The 7,748-nt window shown below is 47.2% G+C and overlaps 1 pseudogene; it reads left to right on the top strand.

Annotated features, from left to right (window-relative positions):
* The first annotated feature begins 991 nt into the window (after positions 1 to 991).
* The window catches only part of LOC111949863 (seizure protein 6 homolog), a 162,142-nt pseudogene continuing 155,385 nt past the window's right edge, over positions 992 to 7,748 (top strand).

Raw genomic sequence — 7,748 nt, 5'->3', positions numbered from 1 at the left:
TGTTGTGCATATGGAAAACTTCTGGTATCTTTTATTTCAGCTCATGAAACATGGGACCAACACTTTACATATTGCGTTTCTATTTTTGATCAGTATACAATACACACACACCCACACACACGCACACGCACACACACACACACACGCACACACACACACACACGCACACACACACACACACACACACACACACACACACAAAGCCTGGAAAAACAAATCCAACATGAGGCAAGATATACCTTTTAGCAAGAATCTACTACACATCAAGAGCTTTAGAGATTAAGGTCTTCAAAAATGTCCTTCTATTTAGCCTAAATTGCTAGTTTCATTAACAGGCTTTGAATGGTTATGAATCTGAGGCAGTGTACCCAGTGTATGGTCCCACAAACAGTAAACAGGTTTCAGGAGAAAGGACATTCCCCCAGAAACCGATACACTCCTAGAAGAAACACACAGAAGAATGCATTACCATTCAATTAATACCAATCCCAATACCTTAGCACTGCAGCATCACTTAACAATTCTATATTATTTCCATAAACCCATCCGTCTACTGTCTCTTTCTCTCTTTCTCTCTCTCTCTCTCGCAGATTTATCTATTTCCAGAGTGCCACATACTAATGAGAAACTCGAAATACTAATACTTTTTCACGAATAACATGAACAACGTATTTACAGTTCTACAAATAAGAGCAACATGATGTTTTCATTGTAATGCTAGTGCTACATTGTGCCTGTTAACAAGACTGTTAGCGTTCACAGTAATTGTGAGTTTGTAATCGATTGAAAACGGGTGTAGTCGATTTGTCAATTGATGTTGCAATCAAAGGTAATGAACTAAACACAGCCATTGTCATATGGAGGTCATTTACACGAGGGTAGTATTACATTATGTATGGTAAYGGCACAAACTTTCCATGGTTCTGAATTCAGTTGTTCCAGTTGCTGTCGCTAGGAGCTGTCCGCAGTGCTGAAACGACGGTGGTGCGCTGACTTGAAGAAAGAGAACGGCATACCCAACGATCTATCTATCGATTTAGCGAACGTTGAAATTGAACAGTCTCTGTCTATCAGCTGATAACGACTTGAGAACATAGCTCTCAGTGGAGCGCCCGTGCTGCGCAGTGTGCGATCCCGAGGTCTCACAGCAAGTGGCTTTTGCGGTGCACGAGCAGTCTCTATTTCATTTGAAGGAAAAGTGTTGATCCCAAGGACATTCCTTTCTATTAGCAGAGGACCACTACTGAAAGCAAGCATGAGCGCCGCACGAGATTACATAGTCGTTCTGATGGTTCTCTTTGCAATGATGACTGACATAGGCGCTAAAGGTAAGATTCTCAATAATATAACGGAAGGCTATTTGGTCGCTTATGCACATGTGTATTACAATGCAATTCTGTTCCCGACCCGCCGGTGTTATGGTGCCACTGTACCCAATTATGTGTGAGCCTTTTTGTTGGTAGGTTATCTGGGAAACTAAAGATGAAGATGTGTTTGTGGGAGGTCAGTCGGCTAGCAGTCGTGTTTCCACCTTTAATGAGGTTTAAATGGTCCCCTCCACCGTTATGGCAATTATTCTAAAATAATTAATGTGGAGGAGAGGATATAACGTATACATATCGTTCTATTAAAGGCAGATGTTGTAGCCTATTACTTTCTGTAGTATTCGGATATTTTATAGTGTTGGGCGATACAGTAGCCTAGTTATTGCCTGCAATGAAGAATTCACAACAAGCCATACTAATTGCAATCGGCTATAAGGTTAGTTAAACACATTCATTTAATTTAAAAAAGTTATACATTGACTAGTGATTGTAATTTAGCAAATTCCAAATCCAAACTTTACATAATTGTAAGTATTGTAATAACTGTTAAACAAACTTAGGCTAATAAAGTGTGGTAAATGTATCTTAATTAGTCTCAAAATATCATCCTTTTGAAGTGTATTTTAATCGGTAATTATTATAACCTACATGGATGGAAAATATCATTCATTCTTGCCACACAGTGGGCCAATCATTTTGAATAATTCATGAATAATGTGTCAACTTCTATCTCATGTTTTAAAAAATCTGTTCAAAGGAGATCTAATCATGAAAGAAGATGTATTAGTTTTAAGAACATTGGAATGACGTGCATTGGTTTTACAGCTGGCTGCACTATACATGCTTTTGATTTGACGACATTCATTTATTAAAGTACTATCTTATCTTATTGAGAATCCTGCTGCGCACTGTACGGGTAGGGGGGTTGGGATAGTTAAAGAGGAATAAATAAACCTATGAAGACAACCAGACAACATTTTCTCGGCCTGCATCTGATCATTCTACCCACATAAATATTTATTAAAAGGTTTGGTCTTGACTTGCACCCATGGTGTACTTCACATGAGTCTCACATAAACATGCATGTCACACAACGTCGATCATGGCGGACCCATCAGACGTTTCTGTTCAATCTGCTGAATTTGTTTTATTCTGATTTGTTCCCATATTTTAGTGACCCTGTGCAAACTATTACATTTCCGTTCATGTCATATCAGAAATGATTGAAATTCAAATTAAAGAATTGTAAAATCCTCATTGAAAATAAATACTGTAGAATATTTCAAAAATTGGTCATTCAATTGAATTGACTTTTGAGGAGATGTTTGATAGAATAGAACAGGAAATTAGCAAAGGAAAAAAACGGAGGGTATCTATGTTGTGGGATGAGATGTCAGACTTTGGAAGAATCATGCACATACAGTATTTACCTGATAAAGTAATACATCAACCAATTATAACCCCAATTTACACAGATTTTTAGATCCAAGTGTTTTACTAATAGGTATTCGATATTCCATAAAACTAATAGCTATTACGGCTTCTTCATGCCTGCGGCTGGGAAAACCTGGCTCCAGAGAGAATGTTGCATCATATTCTGCATTGATCCCAAGTCATCAGCCTGACCTTATGATCTCAGAGGTCCGTGGGCCTCCCTGTCCTTATCAGTCACCTTCTATTGAACCTCTGAAGCTGCACTTTACTGCAGAACAGAAGCACCTGTAAAAGCACTCTAGCTAATGTGAGGCTCCATCAGTCCAGATTGAGCACTGAGCGAGAGGGTCAGTGAGCTAAAAGCAGGAGCCCATATTAAATTGATAGCATTGTGCTGTGCTAAAAATGGGTGACAAATTGATGAGGAATGGGTGAGTATAGGTTCCCTTGGGTGAGTATAGGTAAATATAGGTTGACTTTAGGTTGGTCAGTAATCCTCCATCTTTTTTGTTGTTGTGTCAATGTCAATGAGTGTACAAAACATTAAGAACACCTGCACTTTCCATGACATAGACTGACCAGGTAAATCCAGGTGAAAGCTATGATCCCTTATTGATGTCACCAGTTAAATCCACTTCCATCAGTGGCGATGAAGGGGAGGAGACAGGTTAAATAAGTATTTGTAAGCCTTGAGACAATTGAGACATGGATTGTGTATGTGTGCCATTCAGAGGGTAAATGGGCAAGACAAAATATTTAAGTGCCTTTGAACGGGGTATAGTACTAGGTGCCAGGCGCACCGGTTTGTGTTTGTCAAGAACGGCAACGCTGCTGGGTTTTTCACGCTCAACAGTTTCCCATGTGTATCAAGAAGGGTCCACCACCCAAAGGACATCCAGCCAACTTGACATAACTGTGGGAAGCATTGGAGTCAACATGGGCCAGCATCCATGTGGAATGCTTTCGAAACCTTGTAGAGTCCATGCTCCGACGAATTAAGGCTGTTCTGAGGGCAAAAGGGGGTGCAACCTAATATTAGGAAGGTGTTCCTAATGTTTTGTACACTGTGTGTGTATACAATCTGTCCATAGATATAATTTATCTCATAGGCTGCATTAATTGAGGGCGGGATGCATAAGCCTGTGTAGTTGTGTGTCATGGGCTCTAATGTCAACATGCTGTTTCAAAGTACATTGTGTGTTTCTACTGGTTTTATGTTGTGTTTTTGAGAATCATAAGGGAGGTGGCCGTTTGTGTCTGTTCACAGCGAGAATGCATACCCCCTACTGCTCCTCTCTGATAATAATGAAAATTACAATACAATCTCAGAGCTATCATTGACACTGCAGAGTGCTGTGTCTGTATTGGCCGTTAGGGGGCGCATGAGGCCATTGATGCTGCCGCTTTTGAGCATACCCTCTTGGTAATGGTTCTCGGGGTGGACTGTAATCATAATGGGGACAGGAGAGAATCAGTTCCCTCTCCCAGGAACATCCTATTCCTCTCTGCCCCTTATAATGTCCGTGAGAGACGTCTCCCTGTGCTCGGACACCTCCCACAACTCTCTGGCACCACCATGACGTCTGAGTGGGGGGACAGTGGACTGGAAAAGGGAGTTTTGATCATGTCTGAGTTTTGGGGTCACGCTCCGTGTTTATTTTCTCTAGATTGAGGCCCTGATTTAAAAAAAATGCCTGGCACTGAACTGGAGGGATGGAGGGCTGGGGGTCTGGAGGGCTGGGGGTCTGGAGGCTGGGGGTCTGGAGGACTGGGGGTCTGGAGGACTGGGGGTCTGGAGGGCTGGGGGTCTGAGGGACTGGATGGGTCTGGGAGGCTGGGGGTCCTGGAGACTGGGTCTGGAGGGCTGGGGGTCTGGAGGGACTGATCTGGGGGCGTGGGGGTCTGGGAGGGCTGGGGGTCTGGAGGGCTGGGGGTCTGGAGGACTGGGGTCTGGAGGGCTGGGGGGTCTGGAGGATCGGCTTGAGGGCTGGAGGGCTGGGGGTCTGGAGGGCTGGGGGTCTGGAGAGGACTTGAGGCTGGAGGGCTGGGGTCTGCGAGGACTTGAGGGCTGGAGGGCTGGGGGTCTGGAGGGCTGGGGGTCTGGAGGGCTGGGGGTTACTGGAGGACTGGGGGGTTTGGAGGGACTTGAGGGCTGGAGGGCTCGGGGTCTGGCAGGAACTGGGGGTGGAGGACTGGAATGGTCTGGGGTGGGGGTCTGGGGTCTGCAGGGCTGGGGGTCTGGAGGGCTGGGAGTTCTGGAGGACTGGGAGGGCTGGGGGGCTGCAGGGCTGGGGGTCTGGGGGTTGGGGGCTGGAGAGCTTAGGGTCTAGAGGGCTGGAGCGGGCTGTGGCTCATGGGGGCTGGGGGTCTGGAGGTCTGAGAGCTGGAGGGATGTGGGTGTGGAGGGCTGGAGACCATGGGGACTGAAGGGCTGGAGGGGTTGGGGGTCTGGAGGTCTGAGGGCTGGAGGTTGGGGGTCTGGAGGATTGGGGTCTGGAGGGCTGGGGATCTGGCAGGGTTGGAGGCGCTGGGGTCTGGAGGACTGAAGGGCTGGAGGCGATGGGGGGTCTGGAGGGCTGGGGTCTGGAGGACTGAAGGGCTGGAGGGATGGGGGCGTCTGGGGCTGAAGGGCTGAGGGATGGGGGGTCTGGACGGGCTGAAGGGGCTGAGGGATGGGGGTCTGGAGGGCTGGGGCCCTGCGGGGACTGAAGGGCTGGAGGGCTGCGGGTCTGGAGGCAACTCCCTGCATTGCCACCTCTGTCATCTACTGACACAGATCTGATGGGAGATCAGCATGGCTATTTGAGATAGAGAGGGAGAGAGAGAGAGAGAGAGAGAAAGAGAGGGAAGAGAGAGACACAAACAGCTGGTGCAGGAAGACTGGCAACAGCTAGAACAACATCAAACACATGCACACACACATAGATGAGCACCCTTGGAGTACACACACACACACACATGGAAACACACACGCATGTACATAGAAATCAATCCTCCTGTTTTAACTTATTGAATCGATTAGATTAGAACATAGGAAGTATGCATGTAATGTAGTGAATTGAACAAAAGCTCCCGCCTGTAATCCCTGTTCTGTGTGAGCTCAGAGCACAGCTTTAATTTTGCAATGATAAATCACCCCAGACACCCAGAAGTGGGGGGAAGGGTAGGTTTGAGAACGAGCTTGTGTGTATGTGTGTGTAAAAGAAAGAAAATCAGTGTTAGAGATTATACATTTTTCAGATTTGAAGTCATTGTCAATCACTCTGTATTGGAATATCAGAACAAACTACATCAATCTGAAGCCAGGTCTGATGTCCGTGGCTTGGCACAGTGTCCAATTATGAAGCCCTCATTTTTGCTGTCTTTGATGTTTTAGTTTAGCTTCCCATGTCGGAACTCTGAGCTTGACCTGAATATGTCACAATCAGTAATCTCTTCTAATTGTAGTGGTTGTTTTTCTCCATATAACACGCAAACACTTTATCTGTCTGTGTGTGTGTGTGTATGCACGCAAACACACACACACGCATGCAAAAATAAATCATAATCGAGCTCTGCTCAGCTTTTTTAACTTCCTTCCCCCCTAATTACTGGCTATTAAAAATCAGTGTGAACTCACAATGTGAACTCTGGCCGCAAGTGTTGCAGAAGCCCCTTCTCAGCCATTCCACTGATATTCTCAGAATAAACTCACCATTGTGGAGCCCCTGAGATAAGCGATAAACTTACACCCAGCTTCCTTCCTTCCTTCCGTCCGTCCGTCCGTCCGTCCGTCCGTCCGTCCGTCCGTCCGTCCGTCCAAACAGAGAGATAGTGTTTGTTCCACCGCCTCTCACTACCTCACCGCACCGCTGGACGTGTCAAAAGCTCTATCAGACGGAGCCCTCTTCCTTCCCGGGAGCGGGATCAGACCGAGCCCTCTTCCTTCCCCGGAGACGGGAATCAGACCGAGCCCTCTTCCTTCCCGGGAGACGGGATCAGACCGAGCCCTCTCTTCCCCGGGAGACGGGATCAGACTGAGCCCTCTTCCTTCCCCGGGAGACGGGATCAGACTGAGCCCTCTTCCCTTCCCCGGCGAGACGGGATCAGACGGAGCCCTCTTCCTTTCCGGGTGACGGGATCAGACCGAGCCCTCTTCCTTCCCCGGGAGACGGATCAGACAAGCCCTCTTCCTTCCCGGGAGACGGGAATCAGAACTGAGCCCTCTTCCTTCCCGGGAGACGGGATCAGACGGAGCCCTCTTCCTTTAACCGGGTGACGGGATCAGACCGAGCTCTTCCTTCCCCGGGAGACGGGATCAGACCGAGCCGTCGTCCTTCCCCGGGAGAAGGGATCAACCGAGCCCTCTTCCTTCCCGGGAGACGGGATCAGACCAGAGCCCTCTTCCTTCCCCGGGAGACGGGATCAGACGGAGCCCTCTTCCTTCCCGGAGACGGGATCAGACGGAGCCCTCTTCACTTCCCCGGGAAGACGGGAACCACACGCTGCTTTACAATACACTCATTTCGAACTTGAATGTGTCAAAAGGGAAACCTCCACCAATTTGGAGGGTATACACGGTCTGAATAGCCTCTGATGGCACAGCAAGAAGCACATTGGGACAGGTTAATCACCCGTAATAGAAAAGCATGTGTTGAACATTTTCAATTCTCCCCCAAATTATATCATTTTCATCAGATCTCGAGAGCATCTATGGGTTTAATTAAAAGACATGTTCCCTCTTTCCAGCTTTTCCTTTCCTTCGCCATGACGCAATGCTGATTCCGTCGGATCATTGACACCCAGAGCAAATAGCTTTTTATCTGAGGCAGGAAAAGGAGAGAGAACGAGGAGGGAGAGGGAGGGGAGAGGGAGATAGAGAAGAGAAAGGAAGGAAGGAAGGAAGGAAGGAAGGAAGGAAGGAAGGAAGGAAGGCAAGGAAGGAAGGAAGGAAGGAAGGAAGCGAAGGAAGGAAGGAAGGAAGGACGTGAAGGGAAGGAAGGAAGGAAA

The sequence above is a fragment of the Salvelinus sp. IW2-2015 genome, linkage group LG22 (genome assembly GCF_002910315.2).
Source record: "Salvelinus sp. IW2-2015 linkage group LG22, ASM291031v2, whole genome shotgun sequence".
In the NCBI taxonomy this organism is placed as follows: domain Eukaryota; kingdom Metazoa; phylum Chordata; class Actinopteri; order Salmoniformes; family Salmonidae; genus Salvelinus; species Salvelinus sp. IW2-2015.
The sequence above is the reverse complement of the archived record's forward strand: the minus strand, read 5'-3'. Positions and strand labels throughout refer to the sequence as shown.